This window comes from Equus asinus, chromosome 11, assembly GCF_041296235.1.
Source record: "Equus asinus isolate D_3611 breed Donkey chromosome 11, EquAss-T2T_v2, whole genome shotgun sequence".
NCBI lineage: Eukaryota > Metazoa > Chordata > Mammalia > Perissodactyla > Equidae > Equus > Equus asinus.
In genome coordinates, this window is record NC_091800.1 from 24,104,321 (window position 1) to 24,127,523 (window position 23,203).

The 23,203-nt window shown below is 38.4% G+C and overlaps 1 pseudogene; it reads right to left on the reverse strand.

The window, feature by feature from the left end:
* Positions 1 to 576: 576 nt before the first annotated feature.
* Positions 577 to 5,542, reverse strand: LOC106837721 (PRELI domain containing protein 3B pseudogene; annotated as a pseudogene).
* Between the last annotated feature and the right edge of the window lie 17,661 nt (positions 5,543 to 23,203).

Here is a 23,203-nt window from a genome sequence, read left to right on the forward strand (position 1 = left end):
AGATCCAAACTGGCGAACCCTGGACTGCCGAAGAGGAATGTGTGAACTTAACCGCTGCGCCACCGGGCCGGCCCCAGAGCAGATTATTTTATACTAATTAATACATATAATACTTAAAACTATACAATTTCTCCCTTTAAAGTGAATGCCTTCAAGCCAGCTGTTGAAGTTTACCACAGCCGGGCAATCGTATGTCCGTGAGAGGTGGCTCTGCTTGGTTCTGAGGTTGGTCCAAAGCCAGAGAGATTGCAATGTGTGAAAACCTTTAAAATCCTACCTTCAGGAGGTTAAATATGCCAATACTAATCTAAAAGTACTTTTTTCAAAAACTGTTAAATTTTCACATAGATACTGGCACCCTCAAAATTAGATGAACATTGTGAACAACATTAATTTCGGATGATCCCTTTTATGTAAAGGCCCTGCGTCTCTTTATTTGGGTCAGAAGTCACATAGCCTTTCTTCAGGTTATTAAAAAAAATTATACCCAAAATGTAGCTGTATTTTTAAAATAGCAAATATATTGCCAGCTTAGAGACACTTGGGGGACCCAATGTTGTATGCCAATTTTCATTATCATTTCTCTACAAATGCTGCCGCTGCCATAGGTGTCTTCATCTTCCTCTTGCTGAAGCCATCAACTCTTCAGTCTCGGCATTTAATTTATGTATTGCCCGTTCTGTTGCATGTCAGTCTTTATTAGCATTGGAAGATATTGTACTTGCCCCTAGTCCTTCTGCGTAACTGCTGAGACTGACTCCTTTCACAGTCGTTATGACTTCTTGAGTCAAAATAATTTTTCCTGGGTCTTGAGGATGTGGTTTGTATATGTCTCTTATATACTGAAACTGTGTTTATAAATGAATTAGTAGATTTAAGTTTCATTATTTTCTCTACAGGATCAACTACAGAATGTTCTTGAGTATGTGTTTTGGTTCTTACTGCACCAATAAGTGGAAGGAATTCCCAACGGAAGGCAGTTCCGTTCTGTGCTGAGAAATCTATGGCAGTGCAGTTTTCCAAAGGGATCTATATGTCTGTTCAATACATCAACCCAAAGCACACTTGGGTTCACAGGGTTTGGGTATGTCTGCATTGCAGCTGTTGGAATGGTTCCCCATGGGTGGTAAAAGACATGCTCTGAAGTCCAGATCTTCGTGGTGGTGGTGACCTGTGTGATGTCCGGAAAGTGCTAGAGGACAATGAGGCAAAGAGGCGGCACCCGTCCCCACCTCCACACAACTGCCAGCCATCCCAGCTGGCCACCTCTATACTATGCTTACTAACCATTTTCTTTCTCCATGCTACATTCTGTATAATTTCTTATGACTTATCCTCTAGTTCACTAATTCTCTTCAAGTGTGTCTGATCTGCTCTTGAACCCATCCATATAGTTTTAAATTTTGTTGTGTTTTTATTTTTATAAAATCCTGTTATTGTCTGCTTTGTCATTTGTTTTTCTGTTCCTGCAGAGATCCTCAAGTTTGTCTTTTTTTTATTCAAACATAGGAAGCATGATTACATTATAGACTCCTTGGTGATTCTTATATCTAAGCCTTGTGAATCTGTGTTATCTGTTGCTTCTGCCGGTTCTTTCTAGCTTCCTTGGGTGCTTAGTTATTTTTGACTGGATAATGGATGTTTTATTTGAGAAAAAAAATAGTAGGCATAATTTGAAGCCTATAACTAATTAAGGAAACTTCATCCAGATAGGATTTGTCATTGCTTCTGCTAGGCATGGGGGTGCTACCAGTGTGAGATCAACTGAAATCAAGTTCAAGCTTGAGATTCACTAGATGACCCAGGAGCAAAGCTCAGGTGTGGTTCCCTGTGAGGGCCGATCCATTCCTGGACCAGCCTTACTCTGTAGACCCTTTAAGGTCCCAACATTGTAGGGAGAGTTTCTTATTGTAACCCCATAATGTTAATAGTATTCACAAGGAAAATGTTCTGGGATAGGCATATATCATCAGGCCAAAGATATCTATTTTTTTTTTGCCTTTTTTGTTCCTGAATTATAGCTTTCTCTTCAGTTTTTGTGATTTCCTATTATTTTTTCAGCTCTTAGATTTTTAAAAAGTATTTTGTTCCAAATTTTTTGTTTTTAGGGTTGGTTTGAATAATATAGCCCATGGTACTGGAAAAATGAGTCCTCTTGGATATATTTTGAAGGTAAGCCTAACAGAACTTTCTGACTGACTGGAACTCGTGGATAAAAAAGGCCAACTGTATGTAACAGAAAGAGGAGTCAGAGATGATGGGAAGTTTTTTGACCTGAGCATTTAAGAATAAATAGGTCAATAACTGAGATGAGAAAGACTGAGGAAGGAGCAGGCTGGAGGAAGGATCAGGAATTTATTTAGGGGCATGTTAGGTTTAAGATGCCTAAGATGCATGCAGGTGGAGAAGTCAGGTAGGCAGCTGGGTGTGTAAGCCCAGAGTTCAGGGAAGAAGTTAAAGCTAGATGTAGGAAATTTGGAGCCCTCAGTGTATAGATATTTATTTATTTATTTTTAAGGTGTGCTTTTTTGTGAGACAGATTGCCCCTGAGCTAACATCAGTTGCCAATCTTTTTTTTTTTTCCCCTCCCCAAAGCCCCCCAGTACATAATTGTATATCCTAGTTGTAAGTCATTCTAGTTCTTCTATGTGGGATGCCACCTCAGCATGGCTTGATGAGCGTTGTGTAGGTCCGTGCCCAGGATCTGAACCAGTGAACCCTGGGCCCTTGAAGTGAAGCATGCAAACTTAACCACTTGGCCACGGGGCTGGCCCCAGTGTATAGATATTTAAAATTGTGAGATTGGTTGAAATCACCAAGAGGGTGAGTACAGATAGAGAAGAGGTACAAAGACCTAACAGACATTCAGGAAATATTTGTTCTCTCCTCTTCTTCTCCTGAAGGACTATATCAGTATAATGTACTGCCAGATATAAAGATAGGAAGTTTTTTCTATTTTTCACTGAAGACTAAGACAAATGAAAAAATTTAGACAGAAAGATTTTGTCACCATGTCCTGTCGCCCTACTTCCTTGCTATCATTCCAGCCTTCCCCTTTCCCCATCCCCACCGTGCTGCTTAGTGTGGGCTGTCAGCATTCCTCGGCTGTGTTACTGCACAGCCTCAGAGCTTGTCTTCCTGCTTCCAGCCAATGCCTTCTTATGTTTCCTCCACACCAGGGCCAGAGCAATCCCCGCACAACCAAGGGTGATTGTTTTTTGTTCTTTTTAAAGATTGGCACCTGAGCTAACATCTGTTGCCAATATTTCTGTTTTCTTCTTCTTCTCCCCAAAGCCCCCCATACATAGTTGTGTATTCTAGTTGTGAATACTTCTGGTTATGCTATGTGGGACACCTCCTCAGTATGGCCTGATGAGTGATGCTAGGTCTGTGCCCAGGATCCCAACTGGCAAAACTCTGGGCTGCCCAAGTGGAGCACGTGAACTTAACCACTCTGCCAGGGGCTTGCACCCCCAAGGGTGATTGTTGAAGGTCCGTTCTTGAAGTGGCAGTCATAGTTAATATTTATTAACATCATTTTTACAAATTTAGATGGACAAGACTATACTAGCAGCAAGGGTTTTGCAAACCGAGGATACAATGCAAACTTTTTTCAGGAACATATGAGTGAAAGGACAGTGTTTTTGGCAGTTGTTTCCTATTCATTGCAAATCATGCATGATAATTAGGAAACAGAACTGTAAATAAAAGACCAGGACATTTGTCAATTCTGTGCCCACTCACCATTCAGGTTTCATTCTATGCATCCATCCATTTCTAGAATATAAGGATTGGCATTTTCTAGTCAGAAGTTGATTACTCAGGGAGAATGCCAAATTTCTGCTAAAACTTCCTTTGAAAATAAAATTTACCCTTGTCTGCCAGGAATAAGTTGGTTGTGGACCTGAGTGAAGGCAGGAGGGTAAATTGGATGACCTTTCATTTTCCTTGACAATACTGATATGATTTTAGAGTCTATTTCTGCAATAATTTCCTATCTCTACCTCACTCTATGTCTTTATTTTTTTTATATTTTGGTCCACACAGAAGCTATGTCAAAATAAAAGAGAAAGTTATCAAAATAAAATGCTGTTTTTAGTGTGAGCCCTTCAGAAAAGAGTTTAGAACCAATGCTTATCTTGACTATAACTGAAAGGCATCTAGTGCTTACACTGGGCCAGGTTTTGTGCCAAGCACTATGCACAGATGGTTTCATGTAACCTGCACCACAACCCTTGGTGGCAGGTACTTTTATCATCCCCGTTGTAGAGATGAGGCACAGAGGAGTCAAGTAGCTTGCTCAGAGCTAGTAAGGAGGCAGACAAACTCCAAATTCTTTGTATCTAACCTCTATGCTGTGAGGCCTGGTGGATGGACGTCTGCCCGTAGTAATACTTCAGTTGTAGTGAGTTCATACAATTTCCATACGCTGAGGACTGGTGATGCAAAGACCCTAGGTCAACCTGAGGTATAAGGAGTGCGTATGCATCTAGATTTCAAGTGGACTTGTTCTCAAAACCTTTTCATATGAGCTCTTCCATTGTTCCATATTCTTTGCCTTCTGGTCTCATCTCTCACACGTATGTTTTCCTGTCTTGCATTTCTGAAAGTTTTCAGCATGTTAGTCACTAATAATGGTGTCAATGGATACTCTGGCTTTTAGGGAGCAGGAGCTCAGAGCCAAATAGACTTGCCCTGCACAATGGATGAGATAGCTTGAGTGAAATCTTGACTAGGAGAGGAGGCAGCGTCAGAGAGAGGAGTCTGTGGGTTAAGCACTGGGAGTGAGGAGTGTAGAGACCTCTTTGGGGAGGTCTGGACTTTGGAGAACAGTAATATTGAACCATACGTGATGCAACCTTTCCATGTGATTCCATAAAATTTTCAGTAATCACCTCAGTAAATGATGATGTTGTTAAGTAGTTTGAACCTGCTGAAAGGCCGAGTTCATGTTCTGGGTCATTTAGCCAGAATCAAGGTCAACAGGCACGAACGAGGGAATACAAGTCTGACAGATGAAAGATTTTTGATCAGACAGCGGGAAATTGGCAATCAGGGTGTCAGAGGTGGAGAACTCCCGATGATGGCCTAGCCCAGGGTCTGATCATGGAAGAGGTGACTGAAAGGGAGTGGCGGTGAAGGTCTTTGGAAATAAGGAAGTGAAGACACTGAGGCAGAATTCATTCAAAACAACCCTCACATTCTGATTATTATTGCTTACTCTTCACTGCTGTCATTATAACCAGCCAATCACTGTTTTTTGTGTTTGCGGTCTTCTGCATCAATGTAACATCAAGATATCCAGATGGAAAGGGAAAAATTGAGCATTCTCGAGAAGAAGGTTTGAGTAACACCAAACATCCAGCAACAGGAAGATGAAATGTCACAGTGATTAACAAATCACCTTTATCCAGACATTTTGAAATCAAGTAGAAACAGTTAGAAAGTGGATATTGACTGACAATTTCCCAGAAATGAAATTTAGAAATCAGAATAGGTCATTGCATCTAGGCTGAGAGCTTACCAGAAATGGGGTCTCCATGTTAGTCAAAATTTAAGCTGGTCAGAAAGATGAAAGGCAGACAAGCGCCTGGGAAGTCTGTCAAAGGAACGATTTTGAAAATTTAGGTAACAAGAAACGAATGACAATGTCACAGCTAAGATGAAACAGCCTGGGAAGTAAAATCTACATAAGAAGCAAAGGTCAAGAAATATAGGAAGATCAAGCTTGGGAACAAGGTACGGATGAAGGATAAATCAAATTTAAGTGCACTACATAATGTTCTTAATTAGGTAGAAAAAATAAGAATTTTGGATATGAGGAATAGAGAAAAGAGAGACCGGGCCTGTTGACCACGTTCTGTAGATGCTTCTTAGACACCAGTGTGCAGAGAATCACCGGGGGATCTTTGTTGCGGATTTCGATTCAGTGTGTCTGCAGTGGAGCCAGGGAGTGCAGATTTCTGCAAAGCTCCCGGGTGCTGCCCATGCCTCTTGTCCTCAGACCACACTGCAAGCGACAAGCCTGTAGAGCAGAGCTTTTCACACCTGGATTTCCCAGAAAGCTCCCCAGGGGATGTGGATACGCAGCAGGATTTTGAAACCAAAGCTATTGAAAAACTTGTTAGAAATTAATTAATGCAAGAACCAGAGGAATCAGGACTGCCATGAAGCTTCTTCAAATAAAACTTTTTTTCCCAGCAGCATGTGGGAAAAAATACTGTAAATGTTTGTATAAAACATCTAAAGCAGCCATCAGAAATTTGGGGTGGGAGTGGTATGTTTTAATAAACCATACAGTGTCTGTTTTAAAGACGTTGAAGACTTGGAGCAGATAAAAGAGGATAGATGAAATGAATAAATCTGTAGACACATTAACACTTTTTTAGCTTCTTTAATCATACTTTTAATTGTTTCAATAATAAATGTAGCCAGTCACTTGTAGGTATTTAAGGAGCAAGGAAAGAGAAAGAAAGTATGGGTGTATGTGTGAGTGTGTCTATCTGAGTGCATGTGTGTATGAGTGTATATGTGTGTGAATGCTGTATTGAAAAGCATGCAAGTGTGCATGTGTGTTTATTCAGAGAAGCCCTACTTTCGCGAGAACCCAGGGCCAAGAAATGCTGAGTCCTGAGTCCTACATCCATACCCTGTATTACATTCAGGTGGTGAAAATGTGATGCTCTTCAAGAACCTACCCTCTTCCAATTCCCTGGACTCTTCCTCTAATTGTGGTAGACTCCCTACATCTTCAGGACTCAACAGGATCCAGTCTCTGCTACATCCAAATTTGTCCCTTTTAGTAGAATGTAATTAGATGCAAATACAAATCACGACTATTGTCGGAATTCAAATGGGTTCTGATGAGAATTAATATTTTCCATTCATAGAAGTACTGATTCAGAGCACACAATAAGGCAAAAACTCAAAATTAGGCAGAAACCACTTATTTCTCAAGCAGAAATAGCTATATTATATATTCATCTTATAGAGATCAGAATTTTTCAATCCAGATATCAGAGGTTTATGGTATGAATGATTTCTTTTCCTCCCTCCCAAATCTTACCCTACATAATGACAATTGAATAAATGAATATGTGACAGAATTAATTGAATGCTATTATCTTTCTCTCAATCTCTTTCTCTATCTTCTTCTGTTTCCGTTGAGTCTTGGCCTCATTCAATCCTACAGCACCCAGTTTTTTCCACTCAAGGAAAGTGTCTCAAAGCAGCTTGATCTTATAGACTTTACGACTCAAGATTCCAGAAGAAGAGAAATAATATTTCCTCATACCCATGGCAGAAAAATCCTTGGAAAGATTGTGATTCAGCCTGGCTTACATGCCAATCTCTGAAGCAGTCATTATGGCCATAGGGCTGGAGTCCTCTATTGGCCTCACTTGGGTCACATGGCCATCTCTGGGACTATAGAGTGGTCAGTATTGTCCCCACCTTGATAACTTGAATGTAAGAAGGATGTTTCCCCGGAAGGAAGGGTGATAGGCAGATTGGTAATGCATTCCCTCCCCCCTCCCCCCATTACAGGTCTAGCTTGAATAGTAGGTAAGATGAGACTCACCGGGTGCTGCTAAGGACAGGAAGAGAAGCTTGTGGGAGGTCCTCAGGGAAGTTGAATGGACAAGACATATAAACAACCAGGGAGTCTCAAATTAACATATATGTGTGTAGTAAGATTTGTATCCATTGGTAATGGATTTCAGATGAGCTATCAAAGCTGTAGTGATGTGGAATAGAAAATAAGTTTGTCTGGCTGCAGTGGCTCTTCTTAGGAGGTTTAACAAGCATGAAAGCGTTTATTATTAAGTGCAGGAATGCTTCCTAATGATGTGTGATCTTTGATCTAAAATTAACCCCACATATCTTTAAAGCATGATTATCATGATTGTGTGTTTTGTCAGGAGCTCAGCTGAGCTCTAGAGAGCTGAGCTGTCAGGAGTCAGAGAAGTCAACTAAAGCAATGAGCCAAAATGAAAGAAACAGTGAAGTGTTTAGTCACTCGCTGGGATAGTATAAGCAAGAGCCTAAAGCCAGATAAAGTACCAAATCCCCTTGTTCCATACTCCCTGTGGAATGGCGCGGCTGGCGAGATTCAAGTGGATCAATGCAGACGTGGGGGTCGTCTCATTGTTGAGGGAGGCCTGAACAAAAGGCTCCTTCAGTTTAATGGCTCCTATAGTTTTATGGATTGTATACAAACATGATCAGACTCATGTTTAGTCTGGGGGCTGAAAGGAGGGAGAAAAGGGGGTGCTAGAAGTGGAAAAGTACTGGATACTGAGTCAGTGTGAGGAAAAATGTCTTCAAGTTTTCCCAATAAAGAGACCTCCAAATGGAGGTGCCTGGGCTTGGAATGCAGTTATGCCTAAGAGTGTGGCCAGCGAGGGGGCTAGAGTCCTTGACCGCAACTTCCTTCAGAGCCTGCAACGCACTGGCTGTGCACCAAGCATTGTGTGGGCAGGGCAGTTTCCCCCAAGACTCCTGCTAGGTAAAGCCTCTGTAATTGCTTATTCTCGGGCCTGAAAAATCACACAAAGCTTTCTAGCCAGGAGCCAAACTCCTCAAATTTGTTTCTATTACACAGTATAAAGTGTAGAGCTTTGGTAGCATTTTAAAATTCAGACAAAAAAAGATATGTTTTTTTTCTTATGGCTCACTCTTATCATGGTGAGGAAGTTAGGTAAGAATAGACAACAAGCGAGGCATTATTTCTGACTCCTGGTCCCAGGTGATCCTTGTGCTATGCAGAATGCACATTCAAAGACCCTTAGAGATAAAAGGACCTATAGATTTCATTTAGCCAAACTTTTAATGCTTATATATTAGCCATCCCCAAGTGGTCATCCCACCTGTGGCTGAATTCCAGTGACAAGAACCTTGTACTTCCTAAAGCAATTCATCACATTTCCTTAGACTTTGATGGTCAGAAAACTATGAGGCAAAATTTGTCTCCCTGTCTCTTCACCCTCTGATCGTGGGACCATTTGGAACAACTATATTCTTTCAACAGGCTGCTCTTCAAATGTCTGAAGTTAACAGACACATGTCTTTCGGTCTAGTCTTTCCAGAGCAAAGATCCTTAGTTTCTTCATTATCCCTTGTAGAATATGGTTTTGAGAACCTTCACTCTCTAGTCCAGCTCCTCGGAGCAACCTTGCCGTCAATGTCCCTGTGAAAGTATACTCGACTTTCCATTCAAACAGGGTGGAGAGCAGCCATCACCTCTCTGGTTTTAGCTTTAGCATTTTTGTTAATGAGGCCAAAGATCAGTTATCTGTCAGGAATTGTTCTATCACATGGTTAACACAACACTGAGCTTACTGTAAAAGAAAACCCCCAACTTTTTCTCATGAAAACTTTACATCTTCTTTATCTCTACTTGTTCAGTTGGTTTTGGACTCAAATTTTTAGTGTAAAAAATGCAGCCTTATTTATGTTTCAGTTTGGCATTTATCATACGGTCTCTATGTCTGTCTTAATAGCATAATGGAGGGGAAATAAAGAATAGTGGTTAAATGCATAGACTTAAAAAAAACACTTTATATTTTAAAATAAACCTGATACAAAAGATGCAAAAAAAAAAAAAGGATTGCTTAATGAGTTATAAAGTGAACAATCAGTTCAAGAAATAGCACTTTGCTGGTCACACCAGAAGCCCTTCCAGGTGGGCCATCCACGTCTCAACACCTGCCTCCTTAATAGGACACTATATTAACATGGTAATATAAACTCATCTAGTAATCAGTTATTTGTGTTTAAATATTTTTATTATCCAGACACATCACTAGGCACTAAAGTTTAGTCTTGCACATTTTAAAAAATTACAACTAGGGCCAGCCCTGGTGGCCCAGTTGTTAAGCTCAGTGCGCTCTGCTTTGTGGGCCTGGGTTTGGTTGCCAAGTGCAGACCTACACCACTCATCTGTCAGTGACCACGCTGTGGAGGTGGCTCTCATACAAAAAGAGGAAAATTGGCAACAGATGTTAGCTCAGGGCAAATCTTCCTCAGCAAAACAAAACAAAACAAAAACAAAGGTAAAAAAAACCAAACAACTAAATCTCTTTTAATCTCAAGTTTTCCCTCTATCCCTTTTTTCTCTTAAAATTTATCTGTTGCATTTGACCTGAAGAGTTATCTACAGTGTGAAATTTTTTATTGCATGATAATGGTGCAATTCAACACTTTCCTCAATCCTTTTTATTTCCTGCAAATTGGTAGTTGGATCCAAAATCTTGATCAAACTCACATTCAATCCTTTTGGCAAGACAGTAGGTGGTGCTGTGTTCTTTCCCTCCTAGCTTTATTGAGATGTAATTGACATATAACATTGTGTAAGTTCAAGAGGTACAATGTGTTGATTTGATACGCGTACATATTGCAAAATGATTACCACTGTAGCTTTTAGCTAACATCTGAATCACATCACATAATTAGGATTTCTTTTCTGAGATGAGAATATTTAAGATCTACTCTCTTAGCAACTTTTAAGTGTATAATACAGTGTTATTAACTATAATCACCATGCTGTACATTAGATCCCCATAACTTGTTCATCTTATAACTGAAAGTTTGTACACTTTGGATGGTGCTTTATTCTGTCATGAGGAGGCACGTCACGTCTGGTCACTCCTTTTTTGTGATGTTAGCAGCTGATGATGCTCAATGCCTAGATTCAGTAATTCACTGGGATTTGAACATAGTGATATTTTAGTTCTATCACTTCTTGCAATTTATTTATTGTAGAACTCTTTATAAAGAGACATTTCATTCACCTACAATTTGACTGTTGAGTGGTGTAGTTTATATAGAAAGGCAGAATGAATATTTTTTCCCTTTGTTTAATAGTTTTCAAGATGATAAATTGGTTTCCTGTCTTTCTTAGAAGAACAATTAGATTTTTAAAATCGTTATGAACTTAATGAACTTAATTGCAATTGTTCCTTTGAAACTCAGATTGTTCCTCTTTGCCTGGTGGGAGCCTCTTCGGGTTGGTTTCTGAGTATTTTTAACATGACTTTAGTAGGTTCCTTGCTGTCTGGTATACTAGGCTCATCTTGTTAATTTCTTATCCTAGACTTGGAATCAGTCATTTTCCACAATAAATTCTAGGCTTTTTTGGTGAAATGGGTATTTTAAGACCATACTCTGAGTGTTAATTGTTTCTAGGCTCTTAGGAGGCAGAGTTAATATATAGCTTTGTATACTATATGCTATATAATCTCATGAGTTCATACTGACTCATTCTTTAATACATATTTGATTTCTCTCTAATCAATTGGAAGCTCATTTTTTAGTATATTCTTCAGTAACAGCTCATGGAAACAATATTTCCTAAGTTCTTGCCATGTGAGTTTGCCTGCTGCCTTTATATTTGAAAGTCAGTTTAGCTGGTTATATACCAATTGCTTCACAGTTTTCCTTGAGTGTCTAAAATATGTTACACTACTTTCTTCTTCCATAAACATGGATTTTCAAAAGTCTAGAATATGTTATTCCGCTTTCTTCTGCCATAAACATTGATATTCAAAATTCCAATGACAGTTTACTTTTATTTCCCTTATATGTTATTTACTGGTTTTGCCTAGATGACCACAGGATTGTTCCTTTTTCTTTAAAGTCTAGTAATTTACTAGAATATGACTTTGTGATTATTCTGGGTCATTATTCTCAGGTACATGGTACGGCCCTTCAGTACGTACCTTCAAATTTTCTTTTTTTAATTTCAGGAAAGTTTTCTTGAATTATATTTTTTAGTATTTATTCTGTTCCCTTGTTTTGGATTTTTTTCTTTTATGACTCCTTTTATCTATATAAAGGGTCTTCTTTGTCCATTTTCGGTATTTGTCACATATTCTTGAGTTCTTTTTATCTCTACATTTCTTTCTAATTAAAAAAAATTCCTCTTTTCACCTTCTATTTCTTTTAACTCATTATATTGTGTTTATTTGCTTTGCATTCCTTCTAGTTTAGTCTTAATTTCAGAAATGACTTTTTTCTTTCATTTTCATTTCTTTCCTGAGTCAGATTACCTCATTTCTGAGGTGAAAGTGTGCTGTTGATCCTATCAGGTAAAAGCAAACTGTATCAAGAATGTCATTTGGAGAAGACAGGTGATTTATCTCAAAGGAAGAAAAATATTGAGAGCTACTTCTTTAGAACAAGTGAGACACATTACTTTAATTGATAAGTTTAGGTCCCTGCGTCAGTCACCCACCTCATCTTCCCCTGTACTTCTGCATTGAGTAGGAGCTCAGGAGAGAGATAAACCAATTATATGACAGAGAAGCTGTGTTTTCTTACACATCTGAGTAATCTTCTGTAAAATTTTGACTCCACTAATCCAGGGCAGTCTGTATTCTAGAAAAAAGTGAAGGAGGGATCTATACACAGTCTCCCCTGTTTCATGCCAGTCTAAACATGTGCACTGAGCGTAGAGAGAAAGTAGGATTCTGAAATAGTTAGGGTTCATGTTTCTTATACCAGCCAATCTAAATTTTTATCTGTTATTTTGGAATTATACTTCTCTTGATGTGGATAAAAAACATGTAGTGATGGGAGTGATTGTGGGTTGGAGGTAGTTTTGGGGAGATCTCTACAGTTTAAAATTATTAAAGAAAGGATCTCTCTTTCTGAATTACTCTCTAAGAAGTACAAATAGAATATTTAGCTATTACTCTTTGGGTAGTAAAAAAGAAGAAAATGGAATAAAAATTGCTTTATCTCTATGGTTTGTAAGGACTAGAACTGGAATTTCATATTTCATATGTTTTGTGTATCTGGTTAAGAATTATGACCTCTTCCTGAATAAATCATTAAAGTCTTTGAAAAAAAAAGTACAAAGGAGTCTTATTGCTGGAAGAAATGAGATGAGTTAAGGATAAGGAGCAGAGTAAGATACATAATAAAGCAAACACATTTTGTACTTAGAAATTCATTCAAAAACATTGATTATGTAGATATTCTTAAGGAGTTTATTTTCTATATAATTTCTGTGCAATTATGACAGTTTCTAATTGTTTGATTTCCATTACTGAGCATATCAAAACTGTATATCCTCTTCTTTCTACAAATATCACTTGTAATATGTGTAATTTCTGCAAAGAATATAGTCAAAAGTGTAATAGTTCAAAGCAAAAAGGTAAAAATTTAGAAATTTTATTATGTGGGATCAATCCATACAAAATTACATCAGGTTGCATCAAATGGAAATATCCCAGATTTCATTTTTGGCCTCTTCTAGGGAAAGTAAGGGACAAACGAAATCAAATGCACAACAAATAAATGTTCATGAACACTTTCAACTATAATTACTGTACTAGGTACTGTGGGATGAGCAAAGATGCGTGAGATGGCTAATTCACAAGTCAAAATGAAGACAGATTATCTAAGAGAAACTCTTTGATTAAAGTTTATACTAAATTTCCAAACTCTGGTGTGGGATTTACTGAGGGTATAAAGAATTCATTGGAAACAATACTGTATTGTTCCCCTAAAAGTTGCTAGGAGAGTAGAACTTTAATATTCTCACCATAGCAACAACAACAATAACAACAACAACAATAATAACAACAACAACAGGGTAATTATGTGAGGTAAAGGATGTGTCAACTTACCTTATTGTGGTAAACATTTCTCAATACATACATGTATCAAATCATCACATTGTACACCTTAAACTTACACAAAATTGTATGTCAATCATATGTCAGTAAAGCTGGAGAGAAAAAAGCAATGAATTAGAGATATTGATTATGAGATAAAGATGATTTCCATGTCACCAAGAAGTTACCCATCAAAAATACAATCAAATACATTGTAACAATGTTTATTATTTATTCACTCATTAGTTTAATGGGCATTTATTAGTCAACTACTCTGTGCCAGGAGCTCAAAAGAGAGTACTAAAACTGAAGCTATCTCTATGGAAGTCTTTAGCATGTCTATAGTAATTGAAGATAGGGTAGTGTTCAGAGAGTTTGTAGAGCAAGAGGAGAAGTGGAGTGAGCTTCAAGGAACCTGAACACTTACAGAACAAAAAGTGTAGGAGGAGCTGGCAAAGATGAAAAGACTTGGCCAGGGAGGAAGGAAGAAACAGGAGGGCATAGTACCATAGAAACCCAGTGGAGAGAGTTTTCCTGGCGAGTGTCAAATTCTGCTGAGAGTTCAGTCAACATGAGTATTAAAAAGTATCCATTAGATTTAGTGATAAGAAGGTCACTGGTAACTTTGGTGGGCCTGTTTTTGAATGAACATCTCTTGTGGGGGAACTCAGGCATCTGTATTTTAACACATTTCACAGATGTATGAGAGCCACTGACCTAGCCCTTTCACATGATTCTTCTTTGGACAGTCTGTGCAGCCATTTGAGTCACTGTTTCTTGGACCACTCCCTTGCGAATCCCACCCACAGCTGAGGCTCCCTATTTGAGGCGAATTCAAGTTTCCTGGATATTACATCTAAGTCAGCATTCCAAGGTCCTACTTGTTAGGGAGTGAAAACCCAATACAGGAAGAAATTAGAGATATCTTAGGATCCAGTTAGGTTGACTGAGTACATGGTGATGCCATTAACCAAGATTTGAAAATAGACTTAAATAAAAAAGAGTGACCTAACAGGAACAAAGAGAGGGCTATAGTACTCAAAGAGTTTAGAAACAGGTAAATTGGAGAGTATTTTCCAACGTTTCCAGGGTGGGGGTACCGTGATGAGTAGACAGATTTATTCTGTGGAGGCAGGTTCATCCTTGTAATGGAGAAGGGTGGTGCGTTGAAATTAGCAACAGCTTGAAAATATAACATACCTTCATAGACTACTTATTTTGCTCTTGTTCTATATTTTACTAAGTAACATTCTGATTGTTTAATTTACTTCTTTATGATTAAAGCAACATTTGCCCATATTAGAGAACTTGAAAAATAGGAAAAAGCACAAGGAAGAAAACAAAACCACACAACTCAAATAAAATGAAGGTATATTACTTTGGGCTTTCAATAATATATTTATGATATTTGGATATACAGATATAATTAATCGTTACATAATATATTTTAATGAATACAAAATGTTCTATTTTAGATATTTAGATAATTTGAATGTTTTGCTATTGTAAATGACATTGACATGACCATTCATGTCACAAATATTTGTCTGCTTTTCTGACTGTATACTTAAGATACAGTCTTAATAGCTGAATTACTTTGTCAAACGGCATTAACATTTTTTAATACATATTGCCAAATTGCCTTAAAGAAATATTGTACAATTTAATTCTTAATAGTAGTCCTTGAAAATGTCAGTTATCCAACATCCTTGCTAGGAAAAAATATTACCTGGTTTTTAAAAGTTGACAATTTTGGGAAAAATATATTATATTGTTGTTTTAATTTGCAACTTTTTGCTTACTGGGGAGCTTGAAAATTACTCATGTGTTTATTAGACATTTATAGTTTTTACTATAATTTACATGTTCATGACTTATGCTCATTTTTCTCTGTAAGTTTTAGTATCATCCATACTGACTTATTTCATAGCATTTATATATTAAAAATATTAATCCTTTGCCTGCCATATTGACTACTAATATATATTTTTTTGCTTGTTGTTTGTCTTTTAATTTGTTTGTCCTTCTTTTATATCAGGTTTTGAAATTTTTATATAGAAGAGTCTACCATGATTTTTCTTTGTATTCTAGAGTTTTAAGCTTAGAAAAACTATTTCCACTTCACAAATAAGATGCATGTTTACCTACCATTTCTTCTTCTTATGTTTACATTTTAACGTTTATCTCAGTTCATCTATAACTTATTTTAGTGAGTCTTCTAAAGTGATAATCACTATTTTTTTTCAATCACCGATTTTGTAGATCCTTTACTAAATAGATCCTTCCCACACTGTGTGGCTGTGGGATGGAATAGAATGAAATGGAATGCCACTGGGAGAGTAAAACCAAATGAACAGACAGCGTCTACTATAAAAGCCAGGTGAGGAAGTATGCACGTGCACCCCCACATATGAGTGGGTTGGCATGAATTATATAGAGTAACCAAACCTGCTTGATATCAGCAACTACAGGGAAATGAAGGGAAATCAAAGGGGTTTCTGACAAATCTGCGAGCTAAAAAGCTCAAAATTGCTAGCACATTTTCACAAGAAATTGCAACTGACTGGTCTGAGAACAGAAACCCTTGGAGAGCATTTCACAACCTTCAATTTATAGGTGAGTGCTAGAGTGGATGGATCCTGTGAGCTCTCAAAACTAACAAACTACATCTCTCTCCCTTGCAGGACAAATCTACGCACTGAGGAGAAACTGCTTGGAGTAGACTCCAAATCGAGCAGGATGGAGACAATAAGTGCAAAAGAAAAAGCATATTCTAGATTGGGTTTCCTCTGAAAACAAAGCCTGAGACGAAGACTTGTGGACAGATGGTTTATTTGGGATGGAACCCAGGGAGTAGGAGAGTGGCACTGATGAAGAAAACAAGAAAAATCCGGTATAAGGATGCTTTATCCAGCTGACCATCCTACAGGAAACCGGGTCCCAATTCCACCAGAGCTTAATGAGAAAGTTACTGTGATTTGCCACGTGGCCTATGACATGACTGATTTTCAAACATGTTTCATGTGCACTCGTCAGAGATATTTGGAGTGATAATTTGTTTCTTAAAATTCTTCTGTTAATTATTTGTAAGCATCATCAGCAACTGTCATTACAGGATTATTTGACCAGATTTATATCTTGCCACAAAGCTTAATTAAGAATATGGGACACAGGTTCTAAGGTAGATTTGTTTTGTCTGGGGGGAGTAGGGTAGGGATGGCTAAGGATGGGATGCTGGAGTTAGAGATTGCTAGACACCACATTCAATCTCTGACAATTAAAGCAAGGAACGGACAGTGATTCAAACAAGATAATTAAAAAAGATGAATATATGTGATATAGATCCATAAATCCAGTGTATTTCATGTTAAATAAAAAATTAATAAGAAATGTCCCCATTATTGGCCTTTTGAATGTATTTTAACAGATATTCAAGTTTGGAGAGAGAAACAGACACTGCCTATGAAATCACAACTGCCTAATATAATACTAATTATTAATTAGGTTGCCAAGGATGTCAGTGCTAAGACGACTTTGCCCCGGTCCCACTATGTATGCATATACATATATATACATACACACACACACACATATATATATATGGCTGCCATGTGCAATAGTGATATATATGTTTATTATGTATATATGTATATTTTATAATATGTATTATATGTATATTACATAATATGTATTATTATATGTATATATATGACTATCATATGTATATATGTGATTATTATTCTGGTTTACAGATGCACCAGGCATGAGTATGCATATTGTGGACTGCTTATCATAGACACAATCTCACAATCACCCGTGGGGCGTTAATCCTTGAATCCTGGATACCTTTTGGAAGTTCCCCTTCTTTATCGTTCCATATAGATGGCCATGCCAGGGAGCATCTGCTTGTTTGTTTTTGTTTTCATCTCTTTCTTACTTGAGTGCTCTGTTGTGGAAAGCCCAACACTTAAAGTTCTTGAGACATGATCACAAATATCATTTGAAATAGTATTGATGAATGGACATATATGGCACAGTCATAAGATTCTGTTTTGATACAAAGTGTGTGCTTTCCAAGCAATAACTTAATTTTCAACTCTTTCTGTGTAGTGTCTCCCTATGTATACTCATTTCAGCTGGATATAAGGTTGGCTTTTGTCATGAGTGGTCATGGAAATTTAACTGAGTGTCGTCCTTTTCTAATCTCTTATTCATGAAAGGTCCCTTTCAGAATCTCCCATATTTCAAGTGAATCAAAGCGAGTTGATTGGATGTGTTTTTATGGCTAACTCTTCCCCTCCCATCCTCCTCAGATCTTGAGTACTCACTCAGCTGACTGTTTTCCCTTTAGTAATCATGCCAGAGGAATTGATTGAAGAGCTGCCTTTGGGCAAGAAGATGAGCAGTTCAGTAGCAAGGACTCAGATAGATGGATTTGGCACAATCTTCTTTTGGAGGACGATTTAGGGTTTTACTCAATAATGTGAACATTACTTGGGGCTTAAAATGAAGATTATAAATGGAAATTTCGATAGGCTTCGAAGGAAGCAGGTGCTGTGTGGCAGAGACTTCATTGCCTGAGAAACAATAACAGTCTTTATTGGTTCCCTTAAAAGCAGATAGCATTGAATTATTCTGGGCTTTCAGCCCTACAAGCCTCCATGACCTCAGGCTCATAATTTCCCTGGACCACTCTCCCACCTGTGGCTGACAGCTTTCTAGGTCACTCTGAAGATTGGATGTGGTAACCAAGACATTTTTCAGAGAGGCCACAAAGATCCTTGATGAACTGAAAATAAGGAAGTGAAAACTCTTTCTTGTCCTCAAACCCGGGATTCAGCTGCTGGGTGGGCAAAATGGAAATATGGGCTTCAAGGTATGTAGTAGTCTCTCAAAGTGACCTGGTAGGTAATTCTGCTGAGAAGAAGCATTCTAGTCAGTGTTTGGGAAGGCGCCAGATAATCATAACAGCAACATCAAGGATCATAACAGTTACCATTTATTAAGCACATTCCAGATGCTAAGTGTTTTACAAAAATCACCTCTAATCCTCTCAACAAGTACATTAGTTGCCACTAATACTTTCTAGACACAGAAATAAACTCAGGAGGTTAAACAAATTTTCCAAAATCATACTATTGATGTGGCTGCTGAGCCAGGTCTGCTGGCGCAACATCTCAAGTTGTTAACTACTTCTGTATTCTGTCAGGATAAATGATACGAACCTCTGCTTATTGAATTAACATCAAGTACCAGATATCATATGTGCATTGTTGCTAATTTGGCAAAGTAGTATGACCACCATCCCCATTTTACGGACGGTGAAACAAAGCTCAGGAAGAATTAATAATTTGTTCAAACTCACAGCTAGCGATTTGGAGAATCTGGATTCAACCCCAGGGATGTGGGTTCCAAGACCCATGCTTTTCCCACCAAGCCACACTGCCTTCTGGGGCCAAGGACCTCCCTGGGTATGAAGACAAGAAGTGTGCTCAGTGAGGGCAGAGGTTCTCTGATCTTCCAGATGGAGCTGGAATTAAACGTCAACTTTATTTATCTAGGAAAATTTATACAAAAGGAAAAGAAAGAATGTAGCATATGTCTTTGGAAATGGAACGCCTTGAGTTTAATGTATCCTTTGTGAACGCAGAATTTTTCAGCCAAGACAGATGGCCGGCCTTGTGGAGGCAGAGAGTGCAAGGAATTTTGAAAGCCAAGCATCATTCAAGGCATAGGAAGTCAAGTCTAGGGGCTGAATTTCACAGCTTGTGAAGGCAACATTTGGAGGAGAGGTGGAGAAGGAAACTGGCCTTCAGAAACAACATGTAGCCATGTGATTTCAGGCCATTGGTGCATGTCCTGTATTTCTGATGCGGGTCCACTGCACTTTAATGAACCTGTAGGGTGGCCCTTGGGGTAGATCTATGCTTTGTATGTTGCCTGACCAGGTGTGGGCATCAGAAGCCTGACTTCTCCCCCAAAGACACACATTTCTACCTAGGAATAGCTTGGGGCATTCTGATTACGCCGCGGAGGAGTGGTCAAGATAAAGAGAGGATAAAATAGACCCTCTGGAGCAGAGTGAACTTTGTGAGAGGAAGACATTTTCCTAAATATATTGTCTCTTTTTCAAGAAGCAATGAAAGAGCTGCGATCCCTGTGGCTACCCTTCCACTGTTTGGTGTTCAGCAAGAGAGCAAGCAGTAGACAGGAGGAAATCGCTGTTACTCAGCTCGTCATCGGGATGTTAATTAAGAAGTCCAGGCAAGTGAGTGTTGTTTTGTGGGCGTTCTAGAGTTTTGAGAGTGCTGAGGGCAGACCCTGATCAGAGTTCAGGATAAGAGAAGAAAAGGGGTATGGACTAGTGATGGGTATAATTTTTAAATCGAATTTCTTGATTTTTTAGTATTGAGTTGCATGAATTCTTTACATATTTTAGATATTAACTGCTTATCAGATATATGATTTGCAAATATTTTCTCCCATTCCACAGGTTGCCTTTTCGCTCTCTTGATCGTTTCCTTTGATGTGCTGAAGTTTTTTAGTTTGATATTGTCCTATTTGTTCTTGTTTTTGTTGCCTCTACTTTTAGTGTCACATATGTGAAATCATTGCCAAGACCAATGACATGAAGCTTCCCCCCATGTTTTCTCCTAGGAGTTTACAGTTTCAGGTCCTACATTTAAATCTTTAATCCATTTTGAGTTGATTTTTGTGTATGGTGCAAGATATGGGTCTGATTTCATTCTGTTACATGTGGATATCCAGTTTTTCCAACACCATTTGTTGAAGAGACTATTCTTTCCCCATCGTGTATTCTTAGCACCCTTGTTGAAAATTAGTTGACCATATATGTGTAGATTTATTTCTGGGATCTCCATTGTGTTCTATAGGAATAAACTTAATTAAGAAGGTTAAAGATTTATATAGTAAAAACTACAAAACATTGATGAAAGAAATTAAACAACACAGAAACAAATGGAAAGCCATCTTGTGTTAATGGATTGAAAGAACTGGTATTGTTAAAATGTCCATACTACTCAAAGCTATCTATAAATTCAATGCAATCCATACCAAAATTCCAAAGACATTTTTTACAGAAATAGGAAAAAAATTTCTACAATTCATATAGAACCACAAAAGACCACCAATAGCCAAATCAATTCTAACAAAGGACAACAGAGCTGGAGGCATTATACTTCCTGATTGAAAAATATATTATGAAGCTACAATAATCAAAATAATATGATACTGGCATAAAGATAGACATATAGACCAATGGAAAACCATTTTCTTTTGATGGAGCAAACTTGAGGAAGCTCACACCACTTCCACTTACTTCCCATTCATCAGAACTTTGTTACGTGACTACATTGTGTTGCAAGGAAGGCTGACAAATGTAACCTTGGTTTTGGGAAACCATTTGTTCAGCTAAAATTGAGAGAGAAGGGAGAATGGTTACTAGGGGATAATGAGCAATCTCTGGCACATAAGACTACCAGACAATTGGAAACTGCTCATCCGATTTAAGGAACTGATAGTCTAAACAAATCTTATCTTTGCCTTTTACTAACTGGATCTCCCACAGGTTTTCTTGTCTGTGAAATAGAAATAACAAATGGGGATTGATGTTTATGAGGTGTCTGTTACAGCATCTGGTACACAGTAGGTGGTCAACAATGAAGGGAGCCTTTCTTCTTCCCTTTCTAGAAAGTATGAAACTCTGCAAATTCTATCAGGAAGGATGTATTGGATAGCTAGCTGAAGGCCTAGAACCCAGATTTATTCGTGGGAATTTCATCTTCTAGCTGGACACACACAATGAGAGGCAGCAGCTGGAGAGCTTAAGATAAATGATTTTGAAAGCTTCTCTCTGAGCATACAGAGCTCACAGAGATTAAAAATAAAAGCCAGAAGGCAGCAGGACGTGCAGTCCATCCAAAGCCCAGTAATCAAGTTAGAAAAGCGTGCTATCTTCCAACATACCTGGGTGGAATCAGAAACCCCTAGAGTTGATTAGTTGAGGCCCAATCGGGCATTTATGCCTATATAAAAAAGACATCCACCCAGAAGATTAAAAATAAATAAATGGAGCATTGAGACTTTTCTAACCACAAAAATGGAATTTACAGGCTCTTTATCACTTTCCTCTTATTTTGCCTCACAGACCTGCAGTCCCCATGAGCAAGCCTGTTCCTCTCTCCCGTGCAGCAAGCAGGCCCTCCTGCTGTGGCTGGAAGGAAAGACCCAGGTGTGCAGTGGCTAACTCCTTAGGCTCTGTTTCAGGAGGAATCTGGGGAATCCTGCAGTCGTGGGTTTTATAATTATTACCATTAGACAAATATCTAAACGGGACTTTTCAGCTCTGTAAGATGCCTTTGTGTACTTTCTTCTAGGATCCACTCCTTCCTCTGACTTGCTCAAAGACACGCGATGCCTGGATCACTCCCCCATCCCACCCAGAGAGATAACATGAAAGCATGTGTATGTGTAAGAGACAGAAATGTGTGTGTGTGTTTGAGTGTGTGTGTGTTTGTACTGCCTTTGAAGTTCAAATGCAGTGAACTCCTGGGTTTCTTGGACAGAGTTACTTGATATTTGAGCTTTTTATCTTCGTCCTTGACAAATATTGGGCAATGGAATGTTTCATATTTGAATATAGAATTGACACTTGTGGTGGCAATCCTGTTTATCATATAGAAAGCTTAAAGTAATGTTTATTTTTTAAACGAACTTAAAAAAACTTTTTAAATTAATTTATTAAGATTGGCACTTGAGCTAACATCTGTTGCCAATCTTCTTTATTTTTTCTTCTTCTCCCCAAAGCCCCCCCAGTACATAGTTGTATATTCTTCGTTGTGGGTCCTTCTAGTTGTGGCATGTTGGATGCTGCCTCAGCATGGCTTGATGAGCCGTGCCATGTCCACGCCCAGGATAAGAACCAGCCAAACCCTGGGCCACTGAAGCAGAGCGTACAAACTTAACCACTCGGCCACGGGGCCGGCCCCTAAACTTTTTAATTGTAAATTCATTGGTTTGCTATTTTGAGGTCAAAAAATGCGCTGGAAAGAACAGTGTTTTATTTCAATTCCAGCTCCTCTACTTGCTAGCTCTCTGAACTTGGAGAAATGATGTAGCTTAGCTGTGTCCCAGTCCCTCATCTGAACCCTAACACCAGAATGTAAGTTACGTTAAAGCAGACATGTCCTCATTCGATTACTGATGTAGTTAGAACATAGTATGTTTTTAGTAAATATCTGTTGGATGAATCCATTCAATGGGGTAATAATTCTATCTCAAGGGATTATTATGAAGATTAAACAAGACAATATACGCAAAGCACCTGGCCCTGAGGATGGCTCTTAGTGCTGGTTTGCTGGTGGCCATTATCATTATTTGGGAGTCTGTACATTTGGGTAGTGCTGTACTGAGTAAACATGGCTTAAATGTAGCTTTCTATCTAATTTTTCAGGAACTATGATTACTTATTGCCATTGGGAAGAGATTAGCAGAACTTACACTCATTTTCTATCTGTGACTGCTGTACATGGAAGCGTTCCACCAGCATCCCACTGAAATTGCTC